Below are 18,472 nucleotides of genomic sequence, written 5' to 3' on the forward strand. Positions count from 1 at the left end.
TCCATAGATTTTGACCAGCTGATTTGGCCATAAAACACATTGGGCCAAAAAATTCCAAACAATGTCAATTTTCAGTATTTTGTTTGAAATGCATAAATTATAACGTGAGCGTGCAAAATTTTACATGGTATAAGAGCATATTTTTACTCTCGCGCGAGGGCGAGTGTTTTAAAAGTAATGTACATAGACATAAGCTAGTAAGGATATAAATGAAAGCGGAGTAACTCAAATGCCTACGACCATACCATGTTGAATGCACCGGTTCTCGTCCGATCACCGAAGTTAAGCAACATTGGGCCTGGTTAGTACTTGGATGGGAGACCGCCTGGGAACACCAGGTGCTGTAGGCTTTTATTTAAAGCAAAAGTAATTCTTTTACTTTTAATGCGCTAAGAGTTATTGCTGTTTAAAGGTTGGTGATCTCAAAAAGTTAAGCCTAATCGAGCGTGGTGCAAAAATTTTCAATGGGTCAAATTTTAGCCAAAACAAAAGAAAACCGAAAAATTTCTTTTGCAGTATCAATTTTGTGTACAATCAGCTGCTGATAGGTCAAAAATAATGGAGATAACTTTTGGGGTCTTTGAGTTATAGCCTTTTGAATTTCGGTGATGTCAAAAAAATAAGCCCAACCGAGCCTGGTGAATTGCGCGAACGGCCATAACTTGCCCAAAAATTTTAAAATTTCCAAATTTTATTATTTGGATCACAAGATCATAGTCAAATCTTGGAGGACTGAGAAAAAGAACCAATTTCGTCGGTCCAACACAAAGTTATAAGCTTTTGAAATCTCGGTGATACCAAAAAGTTAAGCCTAATCGAGCGTGGTGCAAAAAATGAAATTTTCAAAATGTTTGTTTTTTTTTCGTTCAAAGTTCATTTTTTTCATCTTGTTTCATAAATTTGAGCTCAGGACAATTCCAACGAGCCCAAAACGACGTTTGTAGCTCAAGTGTACGTGGAGTAATCATCAGTTGAAAATTTGGGTGGACCCGAATTTCGGCCATTTTGGACGAAAATCGGCCTAAAAGCTAACTTTTAAGGTAGTGCAATTTTTTTTCTTGCATCTTTCAAGAGAATTGGGCTGCCCTCCGCTGTCGCAGAGTGCATTCAAAGAAAACCTATCAAATAGATTTGAATACTTACCTATTTAATAGGTTTATCACAACAATTAGGCTAAAAGCAACTGGCAGTATCCTGGCTGGTATTCAATAATATGCCACTTACAGTGGATGTGCGGCTATCATGCCATAGATGGTCATTCAAGGCACCTTGTACACGCTCCATAGGTTTTGACCAGCTGATTTGGCCATAAAACACATTGGGCCAAAAAAATTCCAAACAATGTCAATTTTCAGTATTTTGTTTGAAATGCATAAATTATAACGTGAGCGTGCAAAATTTTACATGGTATAAGAGCATATTTTTACTCTCGCGCGAGGGCGAGTGTTTTAAAAGTAATGTACATAGACATAAGCTAGTAAGGATATAAATGAAAGCGGAGTAACTCAAATGCCTACGACCATACCATGTTGAATGCACCGGTTCTCGTCCGATCACCGAAGTTAAGCAACATTGGGCCTGGTTAGTACTTGGATGGGAGACCGCCTGGGAACACCAGGTGTTGTAGGCTTTTATTTAAAGCAAAAGTAATTCTTTTACTTTTAATGCGCTAAGAGTTATTGCTGTTTAAAGGTTGGTGATCTCAAAAAGTTAAGCCTAATCGAGCGTGGTGCAAAAATTTTCAATGGGTCAAATTTTAGCCAAAACAAAAGAAAACCGAAAAATTTCTTTTGCAGTATCAATTTTGTGTACAATCAGCTGCTGATAGGTCAAAAATAATGGAGATAACTTTTGGGGTCTTTGAGTTATAGCCTTTTGAATTTCGGTGATGTCAAAAAAATAAGCCCAACCGAGCCTGGTGAATTGCGCGAACGGCCATAACTTGCCCAAAAATTTTAAAATTTCCAAATTTTATTATTTGGATCACAAGATCATAGTCAAATCTTGGGGGACTGAGAAAAAGAACCAATTTCGTCGGTCCAACACAAAGTTATAAGCTTTTGAAATCTCGGTGATACCAAAAAGTTAAGCCTAATCGAGCGTGGTGCAAAAAATGAAATTTTCAAAATGTTTGTTTTTTTTTCGTTCAAAGTTCATTTTTTTCATCTTGTTTCATAAATTTGAGCTCAGGGACAATTCCAACGAGCCCAAAACGACGTTTGTAGCTCAAGTGTACGTGGAGTAATCATCAGTTGAAAATTTGGGTGGACCCGAATTTCGGCCATTTTGGACGAAAATCGGCCTAAAAGCTAACTTTTAAGGTAGTGCAATTTTTTTTTCTTGCATCTTTCAAGAGAATTGGGCTGCCCTCCGCTGTCGCAGAGTGCATTCAAAGAAAACCTATCAAATAGATTTGAATACTTACCTATTTAATAGGTTTATCACAACAATTAGGCTAAAAGCAACTGGCAGTATCCTGGCTGGTATTCAATAATATGCCACTTACAGTGGATGTGCGGCTATCATGCCATAGATGGTCATTCAAGGCACCTTGTACACGCTCCATAGGTTTTGACCAGCTGATTTGGCCATAAAACACATTGGGCCAAAAAAATTCCAAACAATGTCAATTTTCAGTATTTTGTTTGAAATGCATAAATTATAACGTGAGCGTGCAAAATTTTACATGGTATAAGAGCATATTTTTACTCTCGAGCGAGGGCGAGTGTTTTAAAAGTAATGTACATAGACATAAGCTAGTAAGGATATAAAGGAAAGCGGAGTAACTCAAATGCCTACGACCATACCAAGTTGAATGCACCGGTTCTCGTCCGATCACCGAAGTTAAGCAACATTGGGCCTGGTTAGTACTTGGATGGGAGACCGCCTGGGAACACCAGGTGTTGTAGGCTTTTATTTAAAGCAAAAGGAATTCTTTTACTTTTATGCGCTAAGAGTTATTGCTGTTTAAAATTCGGTGATGTCAAAAAGTTAAGCCTAATCGAGCGTGGTGCAAAAATTTTCAATGGGTCAAATTTTGGCCAAAACAAAAGAAAACCGAAAAATTTCTTTTGCAGTATCAATTTTGTGTACAATCAGCTGCTGAGAGGTCAAAATTAATGGAGATAACTTTTGGGGTCTTTGAGTTATAGCCTTTTGAATTTCGGTGATGTCAAAAAATAAGCCCAATCGAGCCTGGTGAATTGCGCGAACGGCCATAACTTGCCCAAAAATTTTAAAATTTCCAAATTTTATTATTTGGATCACAAGATCATAGTCAAATCTTGGAGGACTGAGAAAATGAACCAATTTCGGCGGTCCAACACATAGTTATAAGCTTTTGAAATCTCGGTGATACCAAAAAGTTAAGCCTAATCGAGCGTGGTGCAAAAAATGAAATTTTCAAAATTTTTGTTTTTTTTTTCCGATCAAAGTTCATTATTTTCATCTCGTTTCATAAATTTGAGCTCAAGACAATTCCAACGAGCCCAAAACGACGTTTGTAGCTCAAGTGTACGTGGAGTAATCATCAGTTGAAAATTTGGGGGGACCCGAATTTCGGCCATTTTGGACGAAAATCGGCCTAAAAGCTAACTTTTAATTTAGAGCAATTTTTTTTCTTGCATTTTTCAAGAGAATTGGGCTGCCCGCCGCTGTCGCAGAGTGCATTCAAAGAAAACTTATCAAATAGATTTGAATACTTACCTATTTAATAAGTTTATCACAACAATTAGGCTAAAAGCAACTGACAGTATCCTGGCTGGTATTCAATCATATGCCACTTACAGTGGATGTGCGGCTATCATGCCATAGATGGTCATTCAAGGCACCTTGTACACGATCCATAGGTTTTGACCAGCTGATTTGGCCATAAAACACATTGGGCCAAAAAAATTCCAAACAATGTCATTTTTCAGTATTTTGTTTGAAATGCATAAATTATAACGTGAGCGTGCAAAATTTTACATGGTATAAAAGCATATTTTTACTCTCGCGCGAGGGCGAGTGTTTTAAAAGTAAGGTACATAGACATAAGCTAGTAAGGATATAAATGAAAGCGGAGTAACTCAAACGCCTACGACCATACCATGTTGAATGCACCGGTTCTCGTCCGATCACCGAAGTTAAGCAACATTGGGCCTGGTTAGTACTTGGATGGGAGACCGCCTGGGAACACCAGGTGTTGTAGGCTTTAATTTAAAGCAAAAGTAATTCTTTTACTTTTATGCGCTAAGAGTTATTGCTGTTTAAAGTTCGGTGATGTCAAAAAGTTAAGCCAAATCGAGCGTGGTGCAAAAATTTTCAATGGGTCAAATTTTGGCCAAAACAAAAGAAAACCGAAAAATTTCTTTTGCAGTATCAATTTTGTGTACAATCAGCTGCTGATAGGTCAACAACAATGGAGATAACTTTTGGGGTCTTTGAGTTATAGCCTTTTGAATTTCGGTGATGTCAAAAAAATAAGCCCAATCGAGCCTGGTGAATTGCGCGAACGGCCATAACTTGCCCAAAAATTTTAAAATTTCCAAATTTTATTATTTGGATCACAAGATCATATTCAAATCTTGGGGGACTGAGAAAATGAACCAATTTCGTCGGTCCAACACAAAGTTATAAGCTTTTGAAATCTCGGTGATACCAAAAAGTTAAGCCTAATCGAGCGTGGTGCAAAAAATGAAATTTTCAAAATTTTTGTTTTTTTTTTCGTTCAAAGTTCATTTTTTTCATCTTGTCTCATAAATTTGAGCTCAGGAAAATTCCAACGAGCCCAAAACGACGTTTGTAGCTCAAGTGTACGTGGAGTAATCATCAGTTGAAAATTTGGGGGGACCCGAATTTCGGCCATTTTGGACGAAAATCGGCCTAAAAGCTAACTTTTACGTTAGTGCAATTTTTTTTCTTACATTTTTCAAGAGAATTGGGCTGCCTTCCGCTGTCGCAGAGTGCATTCAAAGAAAACTTATCAAATAGATTTGAATACTTACCTATTTAATAAGTTTATCACAACAATTAGGCTTTCAAATAATTTATTAACGATTGTAATTACAAATTACAATAAAAGGAAAGCAATTAGTTACACATATTTAGTTACAGTTAGCAGAAAAAAATACGACATCAAATGTAATATAATACACCATGAAGATAATCATTTTATGGAATGGAACCAAGTTTTTTGAGATATTGAGATGTATCTTGACACCATGATGATATCAGCTTAGCTACAATGTATTTCATGCCTATTACATTTTCTTCAACAAGCAGATCTTTTATTGAATTGAAATTAAGTTTTTCTTTAAAAGTAGAGCAGTTTTCACAAGCGAAAAACAAATGTTGCATGGTTTCGAACTCTCTTTCACAAGAGTAACAAAGGGGGTGGTCCACCAAATTTTTAATCCATTTCCTGGGCTTATCCAGATAACTGTTTAAGAAAAATAGGTAGAGAATGTTTTTATCTAGAGGGGTGAACTTTTTATGTTTCCATATTTTGGTTAGGAATTGAAAAATCAAAGATTTGTCTGATAGATTAAGTTCCGGGTAGAAACTCGCAATTTTTCTAGCTATAACCTTCGTTTTATAATTTGGAAGCATCAACTCTGAATCAATTACTTTTCCATTTTGAACTAGCTGAAAACTATCTCGAGCAAACTCGAGAATGAAAATGTTTTTTTAATTAAGAAATTTTTGAAGGATCTGAAAATCTTAGATTTTTGAAGTAGATCACTTCTTTGTTGCTACCCAAGGTATTAAGTAGGGATACCATGTCGAAAATTTTTGCAGCCGCAATATAAAAATTTAAATTTTTGAAGCCTGTGCCTCCATTATTGAATGGAAGGTATAAGATCTGCTTGTTGATTGAATGTTTTCCTCCAAGCCATACACTGTTAATCAATTTCATTTCTAACCTATCAATGAAAGTTTTTGTCAACTCCAAGTGCCTCATCACATATACGAGTCTTGAGGTCACAAAAGTCTCAATATTCAGGCTTCGCGCCCGGAGAGTCATACATTTTAAGCTGAATTTAGCTGAATTATTAATCGTATCTTCCAATATCTTGGTTTTAATTTTCAATGAATCATTCAAGCTTTAGCGTATGCCTAATAATTTAAGGGCTGATACTTTCTTCAACTGTTTAGGCACGAAACCTAAACTCAGAACTTTGGTTTTATCTACATTTATAGCACGTTTTGATACCAAATTGAACTTATTGATTTCATCAAGTAAATTTCCGATACAAGCGCGTTTGATGAGAACACTAATATCATCGGCGAAGGCCACAATTTTAAGTGCTTGGTTGGATTTGATAGAATTATTATAGCGTATGGCTTGGAGTAAAGGTTCCATTCCTAAAATGAACAAAAGCGCCGAAAGAGGGCATCCTTGTTTAATCCCATTGTCGACTCTAATTGATCGTGATAGGTAGCCACCTATTTCTATCATCGCTTTGGTATCAGTATATATGATGGATATCAAAGAAGTTATGATTTCTGGACAGCCTATGGCTGTTAAAACGTTCAAAATGTAATCACGGTCCATACGGTCAAAAGCCTTACTGAAATCGATGGCTACCACACAATTAGATTTTCCGAGTTTTTCTTGAGCTAATCTAGCCCTAATTATGGCTGTATGAATACTGCGCTTTGGCAAATAAGCAAGTTGATGTTTGCGTATTAGATTATTTAAAGGGTCTCTTAAACGAGATGCCAGAACATGGGAAAGAATTTTGAGATCAGTGTTAAGGAGGCTTATTGGTCGGAATTCGTCCACATTTAAACTGTTTTCAATTTTTGGGATGAGTTTTATTATTGAAATGAAAAATGACCTAGGTGCCGCTTTATTGTAGCACATCGAGTTAAATAATTCAGCGAGCAACGGAGCGAAAAAATTTGAGTGGCTTTTATACAAGTCTGAAGTAAGACCATCAGATCCAGGTGCGCTATTTTTATTTAATTTAATTATAGCTTGCTTCACTTCCTCTTCACCTATTGGCGAATTGTTAAACATTTTGGTAATTTTCTTTATTCGTTTTGAATTCCGCAGCTTAAAAACATTCAAAAGCTCCTCCCTGGGTGCGTAGTTGGCGTCAGCAACCGTTTTTTTAAAGTAAATATTGGAGTAAAAGCTCGAGAATTCGTTCAAAATTTCATCAATGTCATTGGAAATTTCACCACTTTTCAGCTTTATTTGCTTAATACTTTTATTAACTTTGAAGTAACTTAGCAGTGATTTAAGCGCACCCGAATCACCATGGTTGAGGTCCAAATAAAATCCACGAATGGACTTAAATTTGGTCCTCAAGTCCATCTCATCTCGGAGAGAAGAGTAAGGACAGTTGGCCTGTCTAGAGGCCAACTGGGGCTGTCTGGTTGTCTCTGAATTGATGGAATGTATATCTGCAGGCGTACTACTTTGTATGTAGGGGGCGATATCTTTATTCAATTGTTTATGGCCATTAATGCATAAAAAACGCAACCAGTCACGAAGTCTGGCTTTAAATTTGTCGTATTTCCCTGATAATGGCAGTTTCAGAGACTCATCAGACAGCCCCTGGAGTGTTTCTACCAGTTCTGAAGGCTTATTGTGCTCTTTAACTACGTTATAATTCAATTTCCGGTAACTTTGGCCATTTACATGCATAAAATCTTGAAAATTTGAAAAACATGCATGTAATGCATTATGGTCGCTATAATTTGTGTATAATGTAGTCAAGGTCGTTATTTCGTCAATTTTATTGCTAAAAATGTATTCTAGACGCGATTCGGATTTTGATTTTTGGTCAAAATGGGTGGGATAAACTTTGTTCCAGACCTTGAAAAGGTCAAAGCATCCAATTGATTCGAAAATGTTGCAAATTATGTGATATCTTTGGACCCGCCGGTCACTACGATGTAATGCAAGATTGCATAATTCAGAACTTGATCGGCAGTTAAAATCACCCCCAACCAAATAAATGTATCTCTCCGTTGCTCGGCTAATTTGTTAGCTAGGCCAGTAAGGACTGAGTAGTCCTTGCTGAGGGGATTGATATATATAGAGCAGTAAATGCTGCCAGATTCTGACTCTTTCAGAGCCAAAGCCATGTGGCTTTGGTAAAAATTCTGAATTTTCAATTTTTTGGGAAATAATAACAGTAAACCTCCTGAGTTATTTTGGCTGCATGGCTGGATTAGATAATTCAAATTATAGCTGGTCAAAATGGCCTCATGCTTTGAGCTTAATACATACAATTTTGTTTCTTGTAACGCTATAACGTAGTCATGATGTAATTTCCCCCCATGTTTTGGCTTATTCAGGTCAACCAGGATGCCTAGAAGTTTGAGGTGGTTACCTAGACCTCTACAATTTAATGTATAAAAGCACGTCATGACTAGATTATAAGTCTGTTGGAAATAATTTTGCATGCGAATTTGAATAGTTAAAGATAGCCGGTTTCATAATGTTATTCGGGGTTCTATGAGTAAAGACCTGATGGGGTTTTAGTATCACCACCACCAAAATCAACGTATCTCCCCGTTGCCTATCATGCTTTCGAGCTAGGGCAGTAAGGACTGAAAAGTCCTTACTGTGGGGATTGATGCAAATAGAGCAGTATATACTGCCAGATTCTGACTTTGTCAAAGCCGAAACCCTTCGGATTTGGCAAAATCTCTGAAAATTCCAGTTTTCGGTTGAGAAAAAATTCAAAATTTCTAACTTACACTGTTTGCATGTTTGCAGTTAAAAGTTGATCAAGATGGCGTTTTCTTTTAAGCTTAATACATACAGTTTTGATTCTGGAAATGCTATAACGTAGTCATGTCGTACTTTTCTTTCAAAATTTGGCTTGCTGAGGTCAATATAGATGCAATTCATTCTGATGTGGTCCTTATAACCTCTAGGACGTTCTGAAAACAGGCACGTCTTGACTAAGTTATAAGTTTTTCCTATGCAAATCGCATGCAAAGTTACTAATTTCGTCTTAGCCGTTATTACGATGTAAGTCAAGGTTAAATGTACCAGTAAGTGATGTCTTGCATTACCCATCCCCAAGAAAACTTTCTCGTCTCTCCGGTGTCCAGTCAAACAATTGACTAGACCACCAAGGTCTGAAAAGGCTTTGCTGAGGAGATTGACATAACTCTTGCAGCAAACGTTGCATGATTCAAATATTATAAAGGTCAAAGGATTTTGACTTTCAAAAAATGTGTCAAAATTCCAATTAAGGGTAAAAAATGTAGACAATAGTACTGAGCTATGCAAACTTCCGGTCCGGAGTTTAAAGCTCAGACCTCTATTAATGAAAAAGACTGTTTTTTTAGAGGTTAGAGCGTCTAGTTTTTTAAATTTTAGACCTAAAATGTAGTGTTTATGCGACGTTTTCCCACGTTCTGGCTTTCTTATTGGAACACGGATGCCTAGAGTTTTCAGCTTCTCAGTGAAATCGCTGCTCTTTAGAAATTTAAAGCACAACTTTATGAAAAAGTTTATGTATGAGAAGTTTTTAGACTCGATACCTGTTGTTCTCTTTTTTGCAGTTTTAATGGAGTCTGCTTCTCCGCGTCTGGGCTGCTGTGTCGTCTCTGTGATTTCTGGCGGCTGAACGCCCCACTCCTTCTGAGGCTACTGCGCGCCTTCATCACATGCCAGTCCTCCTCATCCATTCGGCCCTCAGAGGCCGGAGTCCCATCAGCAGAATTGCTTGTGGCCAAATCAGATGTCGTCTGGTTGACCTCTGGTGGTTGTTGTCTCCTGATCCGACACCAGGAATCATCATGACCAATATAAGGCTTTTCCTCTTCCTTGCATAGACTGCAGGAATGAATTGACGGGACATGCGCGTTGAAGGGTAGATCGAGCCATTTGAATGGCCGAGTTTTGACAGCGTTGAACGACCACTGCCTCAGGTCAGTTTCAGCGCTCTCATTGGGGATTCTGATAATGGCCGAAGCTTTACCATTGAAGAAGCTCCCCTGTCCACACTTCTCGCGTTGACGCGTAACTTCTCCCTCCACATGAACTGTTGGGGGGAGCTGCAGGGCTTCGAGGACTGCCTCATCGTCACAAAGCCCGGGAACCTGGTTCATGCGTAGCATGGCCGTCTTTGGAAACCCGGTTGGATCGTATCTCCAGAAGTGGTCACCCGTTGGGAAGATAGTTTTGTCAAGGAGCTGCAGTCCTTCTGTCTTCATGATGGTCAGGTCGTCCTCCGCCTCAGTTGGAGCGATAACGATTAAAGAATATAATCTTTATTCTTTGACAGTAGAGAAAGCTTTGGAGATGGTAATTTGATCTCGATGATGGGGTTTAAAGGAGGACAAGATGTCAACAATGTTTTTTTTTGAGGCTGCTTCGAAACTAGCATTAGACTTGAAATGTTCTTTTGTAAAGGGAGGAATGATGGTCATTTTTAAGAATGAAGTGACTTTAATATGAGGTCTTGCAATGCCCTCAGCGAGAACTTCAGAGAAAGAAGGCGACTGGCTATCAGCCATGTCCAAAAGTAAGTAATGCGTGGAAAACAATGCAAATTTATCTTCAGTTTAATCTCGGTAACAAAAGAGAAGGTAATTTTGATATAATCACGAGCCAAATTATCACAACAATTAGGCTAAAAGCAACTGACTGTATCCTGGCTGGTATTCAATCATATGCCACTTACAGTGGATGTGCAGCTATCCTGCCATAGATGGTCATTCAAGGCACCTTGTACACGCTCCATAGGTTTTGACCAGCTGATTTGGCCATAAAACACATTGGGCCAAAAAAGTTCCAAACAATGTCAATTTTCAGTATTTTGTTTGAAATGCATAAATTATAACGTGAGCGTGCAAAATTTTACATGGTATAAGAGCATATAAATACTCTCGCGCGAGGGCGAGTGTTTTCAAAGTAATGTACATAGACATAAGCTAGTAAGGATATAAATGAAAGCGGAGTAACTCAAATGCCTACGACCATACCATGTTGAATGCACCGGTTCTCGTCCGATCACCGAAGTTAAGCAACATTGGGCCTGGTTAGTACTTGGATGGGAGACCGCCTGGGAACACCGGGTGTTGTAGGCTTTTATTTAAAGCAAAAGTAATTCTTTTACTTTTATGCGCTAAGAGTTATTGCTGTTTAAAATTCGGTGATGTCAAAATGTTAAGCCTTATCGAGCGTGGTGCAAAAATTTTCAATGGGTCAAATTTTGGCCAAAACAAAAGATAACCGAAAATTTTCTTTTGCAGTATCAATTTTGTGTACAATCAGCTGCTGATAGGTCAAAAATAATGGAGATAACTTTTGGGGTCTTTGAGTTATAGCCTTTTGAATTTCGGTGATGTCAAAAAAATAAGCCCAATCGAGCCTGGTGAACTGCGCGAACGGCCATAACTTGCCCAAAAATTTTAAAATTTCCAAAATTTATTATTTGGATCACAAGATCCTAGTCAAATCTTGGGGGACTGAGAAAATGAACCAATTTGGTCGGTCCAACACAAAGTTATAAGCTTTTAAAATCTCGGTGATACCAAAAAGTTAAGCCTAATCGAGCGTGGTGCAAAAAAAGTAATTTTCAAAATTTTTGTTTTTTTTTCGTTCAAAGTTCATTTTTTCCATTTTGTTTTCCATCATACATTTGAGCTCAGGACAATTCCAATGAGCCCAAAACGACGTTTGTAGCTCAAGTGTACGTGGAGTAATCATCAGTTTAAAATTTAGGGCGACCCGAATTTCGGCCATTTTGGACGAAAATCGGCCTAAAAGCTAACTTTTACGTTAGTGCAATTTTTTTTCTTGCATTTTTCAAGAGAACTGGGCTGCCCTCCGCTGTCGCAGAGTGCATTCAAAGAAAACTTATCAAATAGATTTGAATACTTACCTATTTAATAAGTTTATCACAACAATTAGGCTAGAGGCAACTTACAGTATCCTGGCTGGTATTCAATCATATGCCACTTACAGTGGATGTGCGGCTATCATGCCATAGATGGTCATTCAAGGCACCTTGTACACGCTCCATAGGTTTTGACCAGCTGATTTGGCCATAAAACACATTGGGCCAAAAAAATTCCAAACAATGTCAATTTTCAGTATTTTGTTTGAAATGCATAAATTATAACGTGAGCGTGGAAAATTTTACATGGTATAAGATCATATTTTTACTCTCGCGCGAGGGCGAGTGTTTTAAAAGTAATGTACATAGACATAAGCTAGTAAGGATATGAATGAAAGCGGAGTGACTCAAATGCCTACAACCATACCATGTTGAATGCACCGGTTCTCGTCCGATCACCGAAGTTAAGCAACATTGGGCCTGGTTAGTACTTAGATGGGAGACCGCCTGGGAACACCAGGTGTTGTAGGCTTTTATTTAAAGCAAAAGTAATTCTTTTACTTTTATGCGCTAAGAGTTATTGCTGTTTAAAGTTCGGTGATGTCAAAAAGTTAAGCCTAATCGAGCGTGGTGCAAAAATTTTCAATGGGTCAAATTTTGGCCAAAACAAAAGAAAACCGAAAAATTTCTTTTGCAGTATCAATTTTGTGTACAATCAGCTACTGAAAGGTCAAAAATAATGGAGATAACTTTTGGGGTTTTTGAGTTATAGCCTTTTGAATTTCGGTGATGTCAAAAAAATAAGCCCAATCGAGCCTGGTGAATTGCGCGAACGGCCATAACTTGCCCAAAAATTTTAGAATTTCCAAATTTTATTATTTGGATCACAAGATCATAGTCAAATCTTGGGGGACTGAGAAAATGAACCAATTTCGTCGGTCCAACACAAAGTTATAAGCTTTTGAAATCTCGGTGATACCAAAAAGTTAAGCCTACTCGAGAGAGGTGCAAAAAATAAAATTTTCAAAATTTTTGTTTTTTTTTGTTCAAAGTTCATTTTTTTCATCTTGTTTCATAAATTTGAGCTCAGGAAAATTCCAACGAGCCCAAAACGACGTTTGTAGCTCAAGTGTACGTGGAGTAATCATCAGTTGAAAATTTGGGGGGACCCGAATTTCGGCCATTTTGGACGAAAATCGGCCTAAAAGCTAACTTTTACGTTAGTGCAATTTTTTTTCTCGCATTTTTCAAAAGAATTGGGCTGCCCTCCGCTGTCGCAGAGTGCATTCAAAGAAAACTTATCAAATAGATTTGAATACTTACCTATTTAATAAGTTTATCACAACAATTAGGCTAAAAGCAACTGACAGTATCCTGACTGGTATTCAATCATATGCCACTTGCAGTGGATGTGCGGCTATCATGCCATAGATGGTCATTCAAGGCACCTTGTACACGCTCCATAGGTTTTGACCAGCTGATTTGGCCATAAAACACATTGGGCCAAAAAAGTTCCAAACAATGTCAATTTTCAGTATTTTGTTTGAAATGCATAAATTATAACGTGAGCGTGCAAAATTTTACATGGTATAAGAGCATATTTTCACTCTCGCGCGAGGGCGAGTGTTTTAAAAGTAATGTACATAGACATAAGCTAGTAAGGATATAAATGAAAGCGGAGTAACTCAAATGCCTACGACCATACCATGTTGAATGCACCGGTTCTCGTCCGATTACCGAAGTTAAGCAACATTGGGCCTGGTTAGTACTTGGATGGGAGACCGCCTGGGAACACCAGGTGTTGTAGGCTTTTATTTAAAGCAAAAGTATTTCTTTTACTTTTATGCGCTAAGCGTTATTGCTGTTTAAATTTCGGTGATGTCAAAAAGTTAAGCCTAATCGAGCGTGGTGCAAAAATTTTCAATGGGTCAAATTTTGGCCAAAACAAAAGAAAACCGAAAAATTTCTTTTGCTGTATCAATTTTGTGTACAATCAGCTGCTGATAGGTCAAAAATAATGGAGATAACTTTTGGGGTCTTTGAGTTATAGCCTTTTGAATTTCGGTGATGTCAAAAAAATAAGCCCAATCGAGCCTGGTGAATTGCGCGAACGGCCATAACTTGCCCAGAAATTTTAAAACTTCCAAATTTTATTATTTGGATCACAAGATCATAGTCAAATCTTGGGGGACTGAGAAAATGAACAATTTCGTCGGTCCAACACAAAGTTATAAGCTTTTGAAATCTCGGTGATACCAAAAAGTTAAGCCTAATCGAGCGTTGTGCAAAAAAAGAAATTTTCAAAATTTTTGTTTTTTTTTCATTCAAAGTTCATTTTTTCCATCTTGTTTCATAAATTTGAGCTCAGGAAAATTCCAACGAGCCCAAAACGACGTTTGTAGCTCAAGTGTACGTGGAGTAATCATCAGTTGAAAATTTGGGGGGACCCGAATTTCGGCCATTTTGGACGAAAATCGGCCTAAAAGCTAACTTTTACGTTAGTGCAATTTTTTTTCTTGCATTTTTCAAGAGAATTGGGCTGCCCTCCGCTGTCGCAGAGTGCATTCAAAGAAAACTTATCAAATAGATTTGAATACTTAGCTATTTAATAAGTTTATCACAACAATTAGGCTAAAAGCAACTGACAGTATCCTGGCTGGTATTCAATCATATGCCACTTACAGTGGATGTGCGGCTATCATGCCATAGATGGTCATTCAAGGCACCTTGTACACGCTCCATAGGTTTTGACCAGCTGATTTGGCCATAAAACACATTGGGCCAAAAAAATTCCAAACAATGTCAATTTTCAGTATTTTGTTTGAAATGCATAAATTATAACGTGAGCGTGCAAAATTTTACATGGTATAAGAGCATATTTTTACTCTCGCGCGAGGGCGAGTGTTTTAAAAGTAATGTACATAGACATAAGCTAGTAAGGATATAAATGAAAGCGGAGTCACTCAAATGCCTACGACCATACCATGTTGAATGCACCGGTTCTCGTCCGATCACCGAAGTTAAGCAACATTGGGCCTGGTTAGTACTTGGATGGGAGACCGCCTGGGAACACCAGGTGTTGTAGGCTTTTATTTAAAGCAAAAATAATTCTTTTACTTTTATGCGCTAAGAGTTATTGCTGTTTAAAGTTCGGTGATGTCAAAAAGTTAAGCCTAATCGAGCGTGGTGCAAAAATTTTCAATGGGTCAAATTTTGGCCAAAACAAAAGAAAACCGAAAAATTTCTTTTGCAGTATCAATTTTGTGTACAATCAGCTGCTGATAGGTCAAAAATAATGGAGATAACTTTTGGGGTCTTTGAGTTATAGCCTTTTGAATTTCGGTGATGTCAAAAAAATAAGCCCAATCGAGCCTGGTGAATTGCGCGAACGGCCATAACTTGCCCAAAAATTTTAAAATTTCCAAATTTTATTATTTAGATCACAAGATCATAGTCAAATCTTGGGGGACTGAGAAAATGAACCAATTTCGTCGGTCCAACACAAAGTTATAAGCTTTTGAAATCTCGGTGATACCAAAAAGTTAAGCCTAATCGAGCGTGGTGCAAAAAATGAAATTTTCAAAATTTTTGTTTTTTTTTTCTTTCAAAGTTCATTTTTTTCAACTTGTTTCATAAATTTGAGCTCAGGACAATACCAACGAGCCCAAAACGACGTTTGTAGCTCAAGAATACGTGGAGTAATCATCAGTTGAAAATTTGGGGGGACCCGATTTTCGGCCATTTTGGACGAAAATCGGCCTAAAAGCTAACTTTTATGTTAGTGCAATTTTTTTTCTTGCATTTTTCAAGAGAATTGGGCTGCCTTCCGCTGTCGCAGAGTGCATTCAAAGAAAACTTATCCAATAGATTTGAATACTTACCTATTTAATAAGTTTATCACAACAATTAGGCTAAAAGCAACTGACAGTATCCTGGCTGGTATTCAATCATATGCCACTTACAGTGGATGTGCGGCTATCATGCCATAGATTGTCATTCAGGGCACCTTGTACACGCGTTTTGACCAGCTGATTTGGCCATAAATCACATTGGGCCCAAAAAATTCCAAACAATGTCAATTTTCAGTATTTTGTTTGAAATGCATAAATTATAACGTCAGCGTGCAAAATTTTACATGGTATAAGAGCATATTTTTACTCTCGCGCGAGGGCGAGTGTTTTAAAAGTAATGTACATAGACATAAGCTAGTAAGGATATAAATGAAAGCGGAGTAACTCAAATGCCTACGACCATACCATGTTGAATGCACCGGTTCTCGTCCGATCACCGAAGTTAAGCAACATTGGGCCTGGTTAGTACTTGGATGGGAGACCGCCTGGGAACACCAGGTGTTGTAGGCTTTTATTTAAAGCAAAAGTAATTCTTTTACTTTTATGCGCTAAGAGTTATTGCTGTTTAAAGTTCGGTGATGTCAAAAAGTTAAGCCTAATCGAGCGTGGTGCAAAAATTTTCAATGGGTCAAATTTTGGCCAAAACAAAAGAAAACCGAAAAATTTCTTTTGCAGTATCAATTTTGTGTACAATCAGCTGCTGATAGGTCAAAAATATTGGAGATAACTTTTGGGGTCTTTGAGTTATAGCCTTTTGAATTTCGGTGATGTCAAAAAAATAAGCCCAATCGAGCCTGGTGAATTGCGCGAACGGCCATAACTTGCCCAGAAATTTTAAAACTTCCAAATTTTATTATTTGGATCACAAGATCATAGTCAAATCTTGGGGGACTGAGAAAATGAACAATTTCGTCGGTCCAACACAATGTTATAAGCTTTTGAAATCTCGGTGATACCAAAAAGTTAAGCCTAATCGAGCGTGGTGCAAAAAATGAAATTTTCAAAATTTTTGTTTTTTTTTTTTCGTTCAAAGTTCATTTTTTTCATCTTGTTTCATAAATTTGAGCTCAGGAAAATTCCAACGAGCCCTAAACGACGTTTGTAGCTCAAGTGTACGTGGAGTAATCATCAGTTGAAAATTTGGGGGGACCCGAATTTCGGCCATTTTGGACGAAAATCGGCCTAAAAGCTAACTTTTAAGTTAGTGCAATTTTTTTTCTTGCATTTTTCAAGAGAATTAAGCTGCCCTCCGCTGTCGCAGAGTGCATTCAAAGAAAACTTATCAAATTGATTTGAATACTTAACTATTTAATAAAATTATCACAACAATTAGGCTAAAAGCAACTGACAGTATCCTGGCTGGTATTCAATCATATGCCACTTACAGTGGATGTGCGGCTATCATGCCATAGATGGTCATTCAAGGCACCTTGTACACGCTCCATAGGTTTTGACCAGCTGATTTGGCCATAAAACACATTGGGCCAAAAAAGTTCCAAACAATGTCAATTTTCAGTATTTTGTTTGAAATGCATAAATTATAACGTGAGCGTGCAAAATTTTACATGGTATAAGAGCATATTTTTACTCTCGCGCGAGGGCGAGTGTTTTAAAAGTAATGTACATAGACATAAGCTAGTAAGGATATAAATGAAAGCGGAGTAACTCAAATGCCTACGACCATACCAAGTTGAATGCACCGGTTCTCGTCCGATCACCGAAGTTAAGCAACATTGGGCCTGGTTAGTACATGGATGGGAGACCGCCTGGGAACACCAGGTGTTGTAGGCTTTTATTTAAAGCAAAAGTAATTCTTTTACTTTTATGCGCTAAGAGTTATTGCTGTTTAAAATTCGGTGATGTCAAAAAGTTAAGCCTAATCGAGCGTGGTGCAAAAATTTTCAATGGTTCAAATTTTGGCCAAAACAAAAGAAAACCGAAAAATTTCTTTTGCAGTATCAATTTTGTGTACAATCAGCTGCTGATAGGTCAAAAATAAGGGAGATAATTTTTGGGGTCTTTGAGTTATAGCCTTTTGAATTTCGGTGATGTCAAAAAAATAAGCCCAATCGAGCCTGGTGAATTGCGCGAACGGCCATAACTTGCCCAAAAATTTTAAAATTTCCAAATTTTATTATTTGGATCACAAGATCATAGTCAAAACTTGGGGGACTGAGAAAATGAACCAATTTCGTCGGTCCAACACAAAGTTATAAGCTTTTGAAATCTCGGTGATACCAAAAAGTTAAGCCTAATCGAGCGTGGTGCAAAAAATGAAATTTTCTAAATTTTTGTTTTTTTTTCGTTCAAAGTTCATTTTTTTCATCTCGTTTCATAAATTTGAGCTCAGGACAATTCCAACGAGCTCAAAACGACGTTTGTAGCTTAAGTGTACGTGGAGTAATCATCAGTTGAAAATTTGGGGGGACCCGAATTTCGGCCATTTTGGACGAAAATCGGCCTAAACGCTAATTTTTAAGTTAGTGCAATTTTTTTTCTTGCATTTTTCAAGAGAATTGGGCTGCCCTCCGCTGTCGCAGAGTGCATTCAAAGAAAACTTATCAAATAGATTTGAATACTTACCTATTTAATAAGTTTATCACAACAATTAGGCTAAAAGCAACTGACAGTATCCTGGCTGGTATTCAATCATATGCCATAGATGGTCATTCAAGGCACCTTGTACACGCTCCATAGGTTTTGACCAGCTGATTTGGCCATAAAACACATTGGGCCAAAAAAGTTCCAAACAATGTCAATTTTCAGTATTTTGTTTGAAATGCATAAATTATAACGTGAGCGTGCAAAATTTTACATGGTATAAGA

The 18,472-nt window shown here is 37.5% G+C and overlaps 10 non-coding genes across 10 annotated transcripts; all 10 read left to right on the top strand.

Annotated features, from left to right (window-relative positions):
• The first annotated feature begins 231 nt into the window (after positions 1–231).
• LOC134848986 (5S ribosomal RNA) lies at positions 232–350 on the top strand. Its single transcript, XR_010163033.1, has one exon. It is a non-coding gene; the product is annotated as a 5S ribosomal RNA (ribosomal RNA).
• Positions 351–1,511: 1,161 nt separating this feature from the next.
• On the top strand, positions 1,512–1,630 carry LOC134849789 (5S ribosomal RNA). Its single transcript, XR_010163780.1, has one exon. It is a non-coding gene; the product is annotated as a 5S ribosomal RNA (ribosomal RNA).
• A 1,163-nt stretch (positions 1,631–2,793) lies between these two features.
• On the top strand, positions 2,794–2,912 carry LOC134849048 (5S ribosomal RNA). The gene has a single exon (XR_010163092.1). It is a non-coding gene; the product is annotated as a 5S ribosomal RNA (ribosomal RNA).
• A 1,161-nt stretch (positions 2,913–4,073) lies between these two features.
• On the top strand, positions 4,074–4,192 carry LOC134849807 (5S ribosomal RNA). The gene has a single exon (XR_010163795.1). It is a non-coding gene; the product is annotated as a 5S ribosomal RNA (ribosomal RNA).
• Positions 4,193–10,924: 6,732 nt separating this feature from the next.
• Positions 10,925–11,043, top strand: LOC134850199 (5S ribosomal RNA). The gene has a single exon (XR_010164169.1). It is a non-coding gene; the product is annotated as a 5S ribosomal RNA (ribosomal RNA).
• A 1,165-nt stretch (positions 11,044–12,208) lies between these two features.
• LOC134850213 (5S ribosomal RNA) lies at positions 12,209–12,327 on the top strand. The gene has a single exon (XR_010164183.1). It is a non-coding gene; the product is annotated as a 5S ribosomal RNA (ribosomal RNA).
• Positions 12,328–13,486: 1,159 nt separating this feature from the next.
• LOC134849032 (5S ribosomal RNA) lies at positions 13,487–13,605 on the top strand. The gene has a single exon (XR_010163076.1). It is a non-coding gene; the product is annotated as a 5S ribosomal RNA (ribosomal RNA).
• A 1,159-nt stretch (positions 13,606–14,764) lies between these two features.
• On the top strand, positions 14,765–14,883 carry LOC134849819 (5S ribosomal RNA). Its single transcript, XR_010163806.1, has one exon. It is a non-coding gene; the product is annotated as a 5S ribosomal RNA (ribosomal RNA).
• A 1,154-nt stretch (positions 14,884–16,037) lies between these two features.
• LOC134849831 (5S ribosomal RNA) lies at positions 16,038–16,156 on the top strand. Its single transcript, XR_010163818.1, has one exon. It is a non-coding gene; the product is annotated as a 5S ribosomal RNA (ribosomal RNA).
• Positions 16,157–17,318: 1,162 nt separating this feature from the next.
• On the top strand, positions 17,319–17,437 carry LOC134849168 (5S ribosomal RNA). The gene has a single exon (XR_010163207.1). It is a non-coding gene; the product is annotated as a 5S ribosomal RNA (ribosomal RNA).
• Positions 17,438–18,472: the final 1,035 nt, after the last annotated feature.

This window comes from Symsagittifera roscoffensis, chromosome 6 (genome assembly GCF_963678635.1).
Source record: "Symsagittifera roscoffensis chromosome 6, txSymRosc1.1, whole genome shotgun sequence".
Lineage (NCBI taxonomy): Eukaryota > Metazoa > Xenacoelomorpha > Acoela > Convolutidae > Symsagittifera > Symsagittifera roscoffensis.